At 44.7% G+C, this 15,499-nt stretch overlaps 1 protein-coding gene across 1 annotated transcript in view; it reads left to right on the top strand.

The window, feature by feature from the left end:
* The first annotated feature begins 1,196 nt into the window (after positions 1–1,196).
* Positions 1,197–15,499, top strand: part of PALD1 (phosphatase domain containing paladin 1) — a 213,729-nt gene continuing 199,426 nt past the window's right edge. Inside the window, exon 1 of the mRNA XM_032949504.2 lies at positions 1,197–1,215. The gene's annotated coding sequence lies outside the window, so the exon portion shown is untranslated. The remainder of the gene's footprint in view (positions 1,216–15,499) is intronic.

The following is a 15,499-nucleotide window of genomic DNA, read 5'->3' as shown; positions in this document are numbered from 1 at the left end:
CTGCCTCTCTATAAACAATTAAATACATATTCCTACTGATGCCTGCACAGCATCTCTAGATGCGGGCACATTTAGTCGATTTTTGAATCGTATTGTAATTGGACGCTGCATCTTTTGGTTTTCGGCAGCTTGCATAGCAGAGAAACATGCTTCGAAGACTCTCATGCAGCCGAGTTTTCTGTGGCACATCGGCCAGATGGTACGAACAGACCTTGGAGACTTGGTATGAGCTGTGCAACAGTTGCAGGCTCTGGCATAACATAGATTATGGTGGGCGTGTGGTGGCATCAGTACCATATTAAAGATGTGGCGTCTTGATCTCCAGCAATATTTATTTATTTATAACTGCTGCAAGAGGGAGGGATCCTACATTGTGCCAAACTGCATGGAGAAATACAGAATCGGGAGCGGTTTTTGGAACGCCACTGTGAATCCGAGGCTTGTGCGATACTTAAGTAAATACTGTAGTTAATAATGCAGTGGTCGCACACAAACGCTGCAATGTTTTTTTTTTGCCACTTCAGTAAGCTTGAGCCGCGAAGGCCACGTCCTGCATGTCAAATTAGCCGGCGCTCATCGCGAGAGGGGTGACGGGGACCCAACCGCAGTGCAGAATGTTAATGTTATTTATGTATGAATAGTTATTAATTGCGTTGTGTAAATAGTGGCATTAACACATTTCAACGTGCGCATTTTGCCTCTGCGCATGCGGACACGCGCATGCACCAACATATGTTGCAAATTCATATATTCATATATATATACCATAAACAACACGTAATTGCACTTTTCAACGAATGGCAATACAACTCAAAATATTTGCTCTTGTCTCTGTGCTCGCGGTGTCACGTATTCCTGCGTAATGACCGACCCACACGTGTTAACATCGTGCCAATTGCGCACCTCTGCTTAACAACGAGGGGTTGCTCGCTCTTGCAGTGGCTCTAAGCAACTATATCACAGTTAGAAGGGTCGTTAGTTTTGGTTCAATTAAACATTCATTATTATGCGGTAAAACTGACTAGAAGGTGGGAGGGGGCTAGCGAGTGTTTCACGATCTCTGGAGCGACGCGCTCTCATTTGTGTTCTCCCATTTGACATGCTCTTATTTTGCCTACAGGCGAAGCTGCCAAAATAAACACCCTCGCACACACGGGCAACCTCTCCTGCACGGCGCATCTGCCCAGCAATGCTGTAAATGCTGCTTGAAGGCAGGTAAGTCGTACACATACGGAAGGTGTGGTAAAGCAGCGATGTATCCACAATATATTGGTTGGTAAAAATATATTGTCATGGATGAGTTGGCGCATGAGCAGATAAATGGATACATTGACAACGCAAAGTCTGTGTAGCATCCTAGTGCAGCTCGTAATGTGATGTATATACAAATCTGTGCTTCCGTCCTTGAGACTGTTCAGAGAGATGCACGTTTGAATTGTGACGTAAATTCTAGATTTGAAGCTTTCGTGACTGCAAGGATCCATACTCTTTGGTTCTATTCGGTAAAGTCACGTAGGTAAAAAATAAAACAACAAAAATCACGACGTTTCGGCCACAACACAAGTGGCCTTCATCAGGTGAAGGGACCAGACTGTCTAGAGGACAGCGCTGGAGTGTCCTCTAGACAGTCTGGTCCCTTCACCTGATGAAGGCCACTTGTGTTGTGGCCGAAACGTCGTGATTTTTGTTGTTTTATTTTTTACCTACGTGACTTTACCGAATAGAACCAAAGAGTACGTTGTAAATTGTTGGGCTGAGATGACTGTGAGCTCAATTTTTATTTATTTATTTGTGAAAGCAATGGATCTCCTCATCGACTTTAAAACTGAATGTGCCACAAAATGTTGGACCTACAGATTTCATTATGCATGCTTTTTAACGCTGTTATGGTATACAGTGGAGATGAATTAGACTTCATTATTATTATTTTTTTACCAGGTAAGGCCCACTGAGCTTTATACAGCTCTTTTTCAAAAACGACCTGGCTATCACAAATGATAGTTCAACGAAGCGGCTTATCATCCTGTGGAAATGTATAGCAGCCAAATCCTCTAAACGTACGTTGTTCCTAAATCCACACGACCACGGGCAGAACATGCTAACTCAAAACCTACAGCAGGCGTTCAGGTTCGGGATCGAACCCACGCCCTCCCTGTGTACAAGGCGAGGTAGTTAACATCTCCTAGCCACCATGGAACCCTCCCTTCGGCCTCTAGAAGGGCTCTCCAGTGCTCGCCCGAGTGGAGGCCCTTCCACAGTGACATCAGCAATACACTGCAAGGGCTGCACCTTCACGATTATGACCTTCACCTTTGAAAGTAAATAAATTGGCACTGCTAAAATACAAACTCGACTCAAGGAATACTGAATGCAAGCGGTGTAAGTGTTTGCGTAACAACGCAACAATTATGCAAGTAGGCCTCTCCAAAAAGCCCCATCGAATAGATTCGCATTTGGGTAAACAAGATTCATGGTATTTAAAAGCAGCCAGCAAAATGCAGCGTGGCATCAGACCGATGAATCGGATGAGGTTGCTACACCTGAGGGTGTAAAGGTCAGCCTGTAGTGTCTTGGCTGAGTAAATTGCCCTTTTTCTCCACATGTGTCCCCCAGCGAGGCAAAATGAAGCAATTTCACCCCTTGCTGTTTCTCTTATTGCACTCGTATAGGTAATAGGCTGTGTAAAGGGGAAGCTATAACTTATATCGACTGGCGAGGTTTATATCCCACATTGAACGCGTCTCCCAAGTGATGGAGGTAATCGTGGATTAACGTCTCTTTCGTCAACTGTGCAGTTTCTGCCCTTCTTCCGGACGCTGGTGCAGTGTGAGGTTGTTGCTCACTGCCGCGATGTCACGGGCAAAGCAAAACGAGATACAAAATGAACGGAAGTTTCATCGTGCCGGGACACAAAAGTCCTCGTGGGAATGAGTCAGCAATGAGCAATTAATGTTACATGCGCACAGACGTGACGCTGGAATACATTGCGAATTTGTATACGTACATGTATTTTGTCAGAAGAACAAAAAATAATCCTCACAAATACAGGAAATAGGTACATATTGCTTCCAAATCGTTGTTGAAAGGGTTTGCATTTTCAAATTGCCACATAATGGTTAAACAAGAACTTTGAAATTACATATTACTGAGGAAAGGAATCGCCAGGGGGCATGGAAATGTGATCAGTGAGATGAAATTTGGCGAAATAACTGTTTTGTTAGCAATTGTTTGTACTAAACAAACATCTAAGCATTAGTCCAAATCCAAGACTACTTTCCATAACAAGTGCAGAAAGACCGCTCTCCTGTCAGTGCGTGGTTATTGCTTGAAAGGCTCCCAATAAAACGTCATTCGTCCCCCATTCCTCAATTTATGCGTGATTAATTTCCGCATTAGAATTTTACGCGAAAAGTGTGTGTCTGTGAGTACTAATTTCCGTGAAATTATGGGTTGCATTTTTACGTGGTGTCCCACTTACGCAGACATCGGAAACGTTGTGCAAACTTCGACGACAACAAACTCTGCTTCATTTTGTGTCGCTGAGCACCTAGAGTCTCATACGTCGTCAATGAAACTGACGACGTATGAACACGTACAATATTTAGCGGGAAGCGTTACGTTAAGAGCATTCTTTTAGAACAAATTCCGTTTGTAACACGCAAATTGCCTCATGAATCATCAGAGTGGAATTAATTTCTGATTATCAACAAGTGGCTAATCAGTGTAATTTGTGTTAGCTGCTAAACTGCTGTTTCCTAGTGACAGCGTATGACACATAATCTCATTACTATACATAACAACCAATAATTGTTTATTAAGTCTGAATATCAGTCACTGTTGGCTCGAAAAAGCAGATGTCCCATTAAATATTCTGCATCCTTAAATAAGTTATAACTCTCGTATCTATTACAAATGTAATGAGTTATAAATCTCGTATCTATTACAACTGTAATAAGTGCTGTTTACTTCTGGCCACTTGGCATGTTTGTCCTTTTGGCCTGTGCTCAGAAACCGCGATGTATAACAACAACAACACAAACAAAAATCACTCGTGAAATATCACACGTTGAGTTTATTTTTTTCCTTTCCCAGCAGTTTAGAGTTATTCATTTGTGCCCTACATAATAGTGAATATAAAGGTCCCAACCATGTATCCTGTAACAGACTGTTGCGGAAAGTGCTGTTAGCGAGCACCTATGAAGGCCGGCACAGCACACGAGGGGGTGGGTGGCCAGCACCACGCCGGGCCGTCTTTGTCTCCCCAGTGCTGATATTTATATCCTGTCTCAGGTGCTCATTTAAGTCTGGGTTGACCTAGGGGAGGCCTAGGACTGGTTTGAGCAATTCGACACTGTTATTAGTCGTGAGCGGGAATCGAACTCGTCGAACTCAGGTGATCGGTTTTGTCACGGAGTGTGTTAACCGCTGCACCACATACATCTTAGTGATCCTTGTGAATGCGTGTGCTATTATGCCCACATCCCTCAGATTACAAGAAAGCCATCAGCAGGTTAGGAGTACAATCCTTGAAAAGATCGACCAATGGGAGGAGCCCAAAGCCATACCCGCTTGACGTGAGTGGAAACCACTGACATAACGTAAACCTGCTTCATAATGGGACCTCCTTTGTCAGCACCAAAATATGATAATAGGGTTTTCCCCATTTTTTCTGGCAACAAAAATAGGTGTTAAGATGTTCAAACACCAAACTGAAACCTTTTACAAGGAATCATGTCTGCATTAACCACAATACTTGTAGTCAGAATGCTAACAAAAAAACATACTCTGATAATATATACGGGTGTTTCAAACAGATGGACCCTATTTAAAATCGCTATATCTCTGCAACCACGAACAGCCCATGAATGGAAATCTTACCACTTGAAAGGGCGGGGCATAGAGAGGGCGGGGCATAGAGAGGGTGGGGCATAGAGTTTCAAATGATTACCGCTAGATGCCTCTCCCAGCGCACAAACAGCCCCTAGCCTCAGTCATTGGCAAGATGGTGACCCCGCAACACAAGGGGCGTTTTGCGTTCTGCAGTTCAGCAAAACTGAACCCGTTATTGCGGTGCGGCGTGCGTTTCAACGGCGTTTTGGCATTGATCCGCCAATGTCAAAGAGCATTCGTCGTTGGTACCGACAGTTTGAGGAAACAGGCTGCTGTTTATGTAAGGGGAAAAGCACAGGGGGACCACGCACCTCAGAGGGAAACGTGAGAAGAATTCAAGAGAGTTTTCTGCGTAGACCGCGCAAGTCCACTCGTCGTGCCAGCCGAGAACTTGCGATCCCTCATACGACTGTCCGGCGTGTGTTAAGGCGACATTTAATCATGAGGCCATTCTGGTCGCAAATGGCACATGCTCTTCGTGCAGGTGACAAAGGAAAATGTTTGCGACGAATTCAACTATCGTCTCGATGTTGTCCGTACAGCAGGTGGAGGGCACATAGAGCATTTATAAAATGGTTAGTATAACTTGATGACTCATTAAACCGTTTGTAACTTTTTGTGTAATTGTAACATGTTGCCATCGTGAAATATACTGCTTTGAAATTGGGTCCATCTTTTTAAACCCCTGTATAATACAGGCCTTTTGGCGTCCTCTGGTCTAACATCGTTTGAGACGAGGCTCAAAAGAAAACTGTCTCTGGTGTGGACCAATCAGTTTCAAGGACAATGCATATATTATCAGAGTATGTTTTTTTTTGCATTCTGGTTAATGCGGACATTATTCCTTGTAAAATGTTTCAGTTTGGTGTTTTAACATCTTAACACCTGTTTTGTTGCCAGAAAAAAGGGGAAAACCTATTATCGTAAACCTGCTCGTCATAAGAATTTATTTAACAAAACTGAATTGATTTAACACAAACATAATTTGTTAATTTATCGTTGCCTACATCTTAAGGGTAATTTGACGTGCACGTGCCACCGCTGTTACACCTTTAGCACTGTAGGTAAAATAGCACACAGCCTAGATAAACTGCAGACCTTGTTTAAAAGCAGAGAATAAACAGATAAAGTCCCTGCTAACTGAAAATGTTCTAAAATACATTTTAAAAAATCTATGCCAATTGACATGGATAAATTGAAAATAAATTTCAGAGCCCTGTGTGCGTTTTACAGCATGTCATGTATAGTTTTTAGAAAATCTCAAATTACCTATTACTTTGGTTCGCTGCATGCTGTATGAATAAAATTAACTTCTCCACCCATCCGTATGAATTCAATGTTTTTTCCCCATCAATTCTCAATAAATGATTTGTTTAAAGCCTCACGTCTCAGGTGGAAACTATGATCCTATTAGACTGAGATATGCAGTCCATCTCCGGTAAAAACACGGAATGAGAATTGAGTGAATTTTAATTGTGCGCGACAGTGATGTTTACAATATGGAGAGTGCACTCGCCGTTCATACAACCCCTGCTTAACCAAATTCACATTGCACCCAGGGGACTCAATCAAGCTTCTGTATACACACACACAAGAGTCCGGAGGAAGAGAAAAAACACCCATCCCACAATGATATACAAATGTATTTTGTAACCTCTGGCCGCCACATTGTCTAGGGCAGTGGTTCTCATCCCGTGTCGTTCCACGGCATACCGTTTTCGAATCGCGAGTATGCGGAAGTGAAGCGTTTTGTTTTATTCGGGGAGGGAAAACAAGAGTGTTTTACAAAGTATAAGAATATCACGATTTTTTTTAGGCGATATGAAATGTATGGGCAGCGTGTAAAGTAAAAACAGTCTTGACAAAAAAAGAAATTTTGATGAGTAATGTAGTGATGCGATAAATAGAGACGGATTAACGTTTTATTTTAAATCAAAGGTATTTTTTTAACATTCACGTGAAATAATTGGTTGCGTTTCGGTCGTCCTGATTGTAAGGCGTGTAATTATTTACAAACTGTTGCGCTTGGTTTTCCATGCCGTTCATCCGCTGTCAATGATAAGGGGGGGGGATAGCAAGATGTCTATGAAAGAGGTCCTCTTTGAGAGCTGATGACATATTCTTGGTTCTTTCGGTAAAGTCACGTAGAAGGGAAATAATAAAATAATAAAGTTACACATTATTAAATAATAAAAAATAACACATAATTAAATTCTTACGACGTTTCGGCCACAACGCAAGCAGCCGTCCTCTGCACCGAGCTGTCAGAAAGACAGCGTCCTAATGCAATTGAACAATTTAAAATCACTTATGTCTGCCGGCTGAATGTTTGCATGTTATGCATTAAACGTGATCTGAACACTGTTCATTAGGACGCTGTCTTTCCGACGGCTCTGTTCTTCACCTGACAGCTCTGTTCTTCACCTGAGGACGGCTGCTTGCGTTGTGGCCGAAACGTCGTAAGAATTATATTCTATTATTTTTTATTTTTATAATTTTATTATTTCCCTTCTACGTGACTTTACCGAAAGAACCAATAATATGAATCCCTGCAGTCACGAAAGCTTTCAATTGAAAGCTGATGACGTGTTTATTGTTAAAAGTCGCTTCTGCTCCACCGATTGTAAAGCAGGAGCAGCCGAATCAACTCGGAGATTGAACTCTCCATCTGATGTCAGTTTCCCGCCAATGCCGGCCTTTAAAAGGGGTAGGGTAAGGCAAACATCCTTATTGGATATAAAATAAACCAATGATGAAAACATGTTTTAATGGAGGCTGAACGTTCGGCCAGTCAATTGAGTGGCATTTCTGGCCTCGTGAGTGATATGGTTGCGTGGGAAAGGTTGGAGCTCACCAGAATCAATCACAATCAGAGTGGAAGACAAGACTGCGGTGCTCATGCAATTGAACAATTTAACATCACTTATGTCTGCCGGCTGAATGTTTGCATGTTATGCATTAGAATATCCACATTAAGTATTCCAAAATCTTCAGTGTGTTATATATATACAAATCGTGCTTCTAGTCGTTGCCATTAGGGTACTCAACATTCAATCTGGCAACTGTTAAACGTGACCTGCCCACCCACTTGCTCACCCGTTTATTATTTTCATCGAATGTAACATCAATGTCTACAATGGCCCTTTTGGCTCACCGCGTGTGATAATATTGCTCTTTAAATCTAGAATATTGCTCTCAACCAGGGTACGTAAGTCGATCGTGCAGCCTTTTTATAAGTCTGTTCGTGCAAATGTAAATTTGGGAATCTCTATATGAATACCTAAAGATGTTTCACCTGGAGAGGTGGGAATAAGAAAGAAAAATCTCTTAGACCAGATGGAATAACCGTGGACATCATTATAGATACAGGGCCAGCTATTGCATAACAATGAGCAGACTTTGTTTTTCCAAAGGTGTACGTATAAATAAGTAAACAACGTCATTGTTGTTGTTGTTGTTTTTTCCTGCAATTGGTCTTCTGGATGAGGCTGCTGGTGGAATGGCAGCCGACCAAGGAATGACCATCCCGGAGAGATGGAGCAATGAGATCAGTTGTTGTTCAGGAGTGAGATGAATTGTAGCATCGCAGGACCGTGAGAAATGGCGACAACGTTGGGAGCTCTTCATCCAGCAGTGGATAAACCATGGCTGTTGATGATGCTGATGATGTAGAAACATGACATGGAGGAACGGTGGCGGCGTGGTTTGCATGCCGCTCTATCAATCTGCCGAGGTGAATTTGATTCCCGGGCCACGGCTGACATCAGTTGTTGACGATAACCGAACCAGTCCAAGGAGCTCCATTTAGGAACTTTCACTGTGAAGTTTAATCAAACTCGCACAACAAACACGCATGGCGGAGACTTCATTCAGCTAGGCGATTGACAAAGGCGATGACTGATTACTTATTGCGTAAAAACACCATTCGCACTATGCTAGCTGTGGATTTTATGATCTAAAAAAAAATCTTCATGCTTGACGTCACACAGGTGTTAAGTACAGCGCTAGGGTCTGACACATTAAAGAAGATTATGTCTGTATAGTCATTATGAATGTATGTATGTAGAGCTTCTTACATAGTCGACCGTGCTAATCGGAGGTGCGGGGAAAGGACAACATCACGGATGGCTGGCATGGTACTAGCCGATTCTGATATATTAACCGAATGCACAAATACAAAATATGCATCGATATAAATAATGGATTTGCAAAGTCTTAGCAGTGGAATTAACGTGTTTACCGACTCACATTGGACCACATATGTAAATAGAAGTCCAGGTTGTTGGTTATTCATAACTGTACTCGTGGGCGGAGTTTGGGAGGGGGCGGGGGAGGCAATGCCCCCCAAAACTGGACACCTATATTAATCCATTTTCAGTAGTTTACAATTAAGATTACAATAAATTAATTATAGCCACCTGAGATTCCTAATGTGAGAGACAAAGCGAACCCCTGCTTCCCCCAACCCCCAAACATAGAAGTCAAACTCCGCCGATGGCTCGCGGTCAGAAAGTCGTGAATAACATCGTGGACGGTGGCTGACTCGGCAGCTCTTCATCCCTCCAGGGTCCATCAAATAAACACCGCTTTGCACGGGGTTTTCCTCTCAAAGGAATGTGGAGTTTCCCCCACTGGTTCAGGGTGACCACCGCCTCAATGTCTATTTGAGCACGAACTCAATTTGCAAATATTTTTCCGTGCAAAGCAACGCATTGTATGGGTCACATTGGAAGGATGTTGAAGCCATGGCTCGGCATATGTGATGCAGTATTATACACTCTCTGACATTTATATTACCTGTGTAACCTTTCCGTTTTTGTCTAAAATGCCCCTTGGTGACCTTATTAATATAGCATTCGTATTACCTTGCCCGACTGCGCTATTGGACAGGAACTACGTACTCTTATGCTGGGGGGTGGTTAATTGAAGAGTAATTTAATGCAGATTTCATCGTCTTTTTTTCCTATTAATTGCACGTCAGGAATATGATCACAAACATATTCACTTCTGGCACGAATATTTCAGGACTCGTTGAATAAAATAAATTACGTATATAATGTGCACAACTTGTTCCATATTATCACGCGGAGCACAATTATGAACCCAGGGTAGCCTCGCCATCGTGTGCACACCAGGCCGATAGCGTTCTGAAAAATGGTCTGCTAAAGCTTTCTCCGGTTTCACCCCGCGATGAGCTTGTATACACAAAGTGAACAAAGCTGATAGATCACACCGGCTGGACCACGTCAAACACCAGCAGCGACGGGCAACTCTGCGTAGGCAAGAGAGAACGTGAGCTGATCAATTCAGTTGCTGAAGAAGCGCCCGACGTGAAGTGCTTCACGTCGGACAGATGCCGAACAACACGCGGCACAACCAAAAAGCACATTCGAAAGCTGTACAGCACAGCGGCGAAACCCCACACAGTGTGGCGTTATGATGATATGTTGAATATCGGTATGCTACGAATGTTTTGGCGCTGGCGGATGTGTGTGTGTGTGATGCGAATGGCGTGGGTGGCCGAGTTTGCCTCTGCCTCGTGGCCTCGCTCGTCAGCTGAGTGCCCGGAGTAATAGCCTGTTGGATTGCATGTCCTACATCGCCGCGGGTCACTCATCTCAAACCGCGGAGCGAGGCGGCCCACGCCGAGTGATCGGGACATCGCCAGAATGTTTGCGCGCGCCCCAGAGTAGAACGACGGTCTCCTTTTATCTCGGTGATAATATCAGCCGCGTTCGTTCTTAACAGCAGCTTAACAATTCCCATAGCTGCTACGGATGAACGGGACTTAGATGGTTCCTGAAGGAGCGTGGTGGCCAAGTCCGTGGAGCTTGATCCCATTAATATGCCTTTGATGCGCACGTGTGAATATCCCCCGCTATGTATCGCGTCTTTATAAGTGCGTTGCTTTTCTCAAGAAACTATGAGCACGTTCGCACTGAATTGAAGCGAAAGAAGTCCCTTTGCTGATGTGTGAGTCGTCCCCAATATATTTTTTTTTCACAGAGCAGATGTCCCATCCGCATGCTAAAGGGACTTATATCAAAGGTGACAAACCAACACAAACACAGGCGCAAGCTGCCGTTTTCTTGCTGAGTTTACAATGAAATGCCTTAAAGTCTCAAATCTGGACTGTTGCAAAACATGCATGTCGTCATGAACAGTCGTACGGAGCAGTGGGATGTGTTAACGCGTTACATATTTCGCTCTCGTCGGATATCGCGTTGCCCGTAAGACACCCGGTAAACATTTTAACGTAGTCAACAACACAACCCAATACTTTATCCCCGTGTCTTGTTAATGGCGCCGCTCCTGGGAACGAGTCTGCATTTCTGGGAAAGCGAACACTTATTTCCATGACACATTATGCTATGAGCAGAGGGACTTCAGATGCTTGGTGTCAAATGATTTGATAAAGGTGACTGCACCACTGCCAGTGTTCCCTTTCATTAGCACCGCGGAATGGAGGAGACCCTGGCTGGCTTTGACAGCGGCTCACCAGTGGCACTGCAGCGCTGGACAGGCTTCGTGGCACGGCAATTTGTGTCATACTTTTAATAGCAAGCTGAATGAATGTAAAAAAAAACGCTGGTGCGTGTGATGGTGAAAAATGAGTTGGATTTGCGCCGCTAGATTGAGTTCTACAGACACTTAGCTAATGTCATGTTATAAAGCCAAGGTCAGTGTGGACTGAGGATGTGTCGATCTTTCAAGAAGATAGATCAACATTTCATATGAACCTTGTGTGTATGCACCACAATCATATGGGAAGCAAAAAGAAAAATACTTGCATTTATAGTCTTTCAGCCATTATTCCGCGAGTGATGGTATAGTATGTGATACTTTTGTTTAAAAATGCATGTGAGCTAAAAAAAAAACTCCCATTATTTATTTTAGTGCCACTTTTTATTCATGTGCGTATTTGTAAAATAATTTAAGGGAGGCGGGGATTGTCTACCGAACTCCCTGTTTGAATGTTGACTCTGAGCCACGTTTGCGCACGCACATGCACAGCTCCGTGTGAATCCACTGCTGGATGAAGGCCTGAATGCACCATGCAGGTCATGGGAATTATTTGAGCACGCCGCTCAGTGTGGACCAGTGAAGGCAGGGTGCAAAGATGTTGGAGCAGTGCAGTACAGTACAACAATGTATTTTGCCGTACAGAACACAATGGATGTTGCCTTACAACCCTCTTCCCCACACTACGGAACCCTGCAGCTGCTGTCTGTAACCCTGTTATGCGCGGGTGGTCACGTGTTATGCGCGGTGGTCACGTGTTATGCGCGGTGGTCACGTGTTATGCGTGGTAGTCACCTGTTATGAGTGGTGGTCACCTGTTGTGTGGTGGTCACGTGTTATGCGTGGTGGTCACGTGTTATGCGTGGTGGTCACCTGTTATGCGCGGTGGTCACCTGTTATGCGCGGGTGGTCACCTGTTATGCGTGGTGGTCACGTGTTATGCGTGGTGGTCACGTGTTATGCGCGGTGGTCACGTGTTATGAGTGGTGGTCACGTGTTATGAGTGGTGGTCACCTGTCATGCGTGGTGGTCACGTGTTATGCGTGGTGGTCACGTGTTATGCGCGGTGGTCACGTGTTATGCGCGGTGGTCACCTGTTATGCGCGGGTGGTCACGTGTTATGCGCGGTGGTCACGTGTTATGAGTGGTAGTCACCTGTTATGAGTGGTGGTCACCTGTTATGTGTGGTGGTCACGTGTTATGCGTGGTGGTCACCTGTTATGCGCGGTGGTCACGTGTTATGCGTGGTTGTCACCTGTCATGCGTGGTGGTCACGTGTTATGCGTGGTGGTCACGTGTTATGCGCGGTGGTCACGTGTTATGCGTGGTGGTAACCTGTTATGAGTGGTGGTCACGTGTTATGGGTGGTGGTCACGTGTTATGCGTGGTTGTCACCTGTCATGCGTGGTGGTCACGTGTTATGCGTGGTGGTCACGTGTTATGCGCGGTGGTCACGTGTTATGCGTGGTGGTAACCTGTTATGAGTGGTGGTCACGTGTTATGGGTGGTGGTCACGTGTTATGCGTGGTTGTCACCTGTCATGCGTGGTGGTCACGTGTTATGCGTGGTTGTCACCTGTCATGCGTGCGTGGTCACGTGTTATGCGTGGTGGTCACGTGTTATGCGTGGTGGTCACCTGTTATGAGTGATGGTCACCTGTTATGCGTGGTGGTTATCATAGGCCGAGTTTGACTTCTATATGTTGGGCAGGCGGGGGGTCGCTTTGCCCCTCACATTAGGAATCGCGTGTGCATATAAGATATTTATGATTGTAAACTACTGAAAATAAATTAATAAAGGTGTCCAGTTTGAGGGGGGGGGGGGCGTTGACACCCCCTGCCCCCCTTAAACTCCGCCCATGGTAGTCACCCATCCATGCACTGTCCAGGCCCGACCCTGGACCTCCTATGAGACCATTCCTTCTATGACGTACGTGCGTCTATCTGTTGAACTTCTTTCCCACCGTACGCAGCCAACCGTGTCAGAACCCTTGCGCCAATATCGTTCGCGCGCATGGACACATTTCATGTTTGTGTTAACGTGGGGATTACCGGCACGGAGGGCTTACGAATCCTGCGGTGATCGTGCACGGTGTAACCGCGGTATTTGCAATACATTCCCTGCAGCAAAAGCGTCAGCGCTGTCGTCAACGTTATTATAAATTGCCAGGGCGAACACGAAACATTCGTGGTGTTGTTGAGAATGTTTTGGGTAAAAAATAACATTTCAACGAACAGAATTAAGAGGCGAAGAGCAAGTGGGTGATGAGAGAGAAATATGGGCAGTGGGCAGCTGCCGCAGTTTGGAAAGTTTAAAAACTCCCGCTTTAGTTCCCCGCTCCCTTGGTACAGCCTTTTGGCTGTTTGTGCGCGCGAGTGTGTGTGAGTGTGTGCGTGTGCAGGTTGTCACGAGCTGCTAACGTATTCAAAAATGTGGTTGAAAAAAATATAATGCAATCTTAAGAGTGCACACAGCGGCAGGGCGCTTACGTGATAGTTTTGACACGTCTGTCATAAGTTTGTAACCCCTAATTTGCAAAGTCTGCTCTTAGGAGATTCGACCTCATGCCCATGCACCGTGTTCCAAAGTCAAAATTGGAGCACTGCCATGGCTATTGATCGCCGCGGTGGTCGCTGGGAAGAGGAAGAAGGGGAAAAGAGGTGTGCCCTCGGGGGAAGAGGGGGAGATGGGCGAGTGTGTGGCTGGAGTTGATTACATATTCTCCACTCATCCCCCATTCACCGCACGCCTCCCACACCAACATATTCACTCCATATCGTCGGAGAAATCGCACCTTTTTTTTTGCTCCTCTTGCGTGCACAGGATAAACGCCTGGAAACCGTATTTGTGTGCGTGTGCAGCGCACGTGCGAAATATTAGAAAATGCTTTCTGTTAAGTTTAAACCATGGTTACAAACATTACTGCCCTCTGCAATGAGCCTTCAGATAGTAAATTGTTAGTCGAGGTCAATACACATAAATTCGTGAGAATCCCGTTAACAAATTACCTAAACTATTAAATTAAACTTTTATTTTATTTTAAATGGTAAGGCTCACTAAGCTACAGTATATAGCTCTCTTTCAGAAGCTACCTGGCCACAATTGATAGCTCAACGAAGTAGCTTATCTTGTAGAAATTTTTAGCCGTCAAATACTCTAAACGCGTGATGTTGATTCTAAATGTGGAGGCCAAAACCGGAGCACCCGAAAAAAATATCCACGCGACCACGGTGAGAGAGACACCCCAAGTGACAGCTCAACGATGTGGCTCATCTTGTGGAAATTTATAGGAGCCAAATACTCTAAACGCATTTTTCTAAATGTGAAGAGAAAAACCGGAGGACTCAGAGGAAATCCGACACGACCGCGGGGAGAACAAGCACACCCCAATATACAGCAGGTATCAGGGTCGAGATCGAACCCACGACCTCCTGCATATCAAGCGAGGTAGTTAACATTTCGCCACCGTGGCGACCTCAAGGGCCTGCGGGTGTCTTGTCAGGTCCCACCCCTTTCTCCCCTACCCCTGCACACAGACCTCCACAATGGCACACGCCGATTTGTTGCATCGTTCCTTAAATGGGACTCACGTCACGCGCTGGGCTATGGTAAACTGTTGAGCAGGTAATTAACACTGTTGATAAGCCAATTTACTTCAATTTAAAGCTTTCGTGACTGCAGGGATTCATATTATTGGTTCTTTCGGTAAAGTCACGTAGAATTGAAATAAAAGAATAAAAATTAAACATAATAAAATAAAAATTATCACGACGTTTCGGCCACAACACAAGTAGCCTTCCTCAGGTGAAGAGACAGAACTGTCGGGAAGACAGCGCTTCAGTGAACACAGCCAAGCTTTGGCCGCGTCTTTTAAGCTGGGTGGGAGGAGCAGAGCGCCTTGACCAAGGAGTTTACATATCAACAGAAGAATTTAGCATTGAAGTAGCTATGTTAATGTGTTGGATCAGCATGATGTTAAAGTCAGAAATTAGCATGTAACTGGGGGATTCGCATGATGTTAGTGTGAGGGATTAGCATGTAACTGTCGGAAAAAAGTGGCGGTTTCTTTTTTCTTTTCAACGCTAGC

This window comes from Petromyzon marinus, chromosome 8 (assembly GCF_048934315.1).
Source record: "Petromyzon marinus isolate PM22_M1 ecotype Great Lakes invasive population chromosome 8, UKy_Petmar_22M1.pri1.0, whole genome shotgun sequence".
Taxonomy (NCBI): domain Eukaryota; kingdom Metazoa; phylum Chordata; class Hyperoartia; order Petromyzontiformes; family Petromyzontidae; genus Petromyzon; species Petromyzon marinus.
Note: the sequence above shows the minus strand (reverse complement) of the source record. Positions and strands in the feature narration are given on the sequence as shown.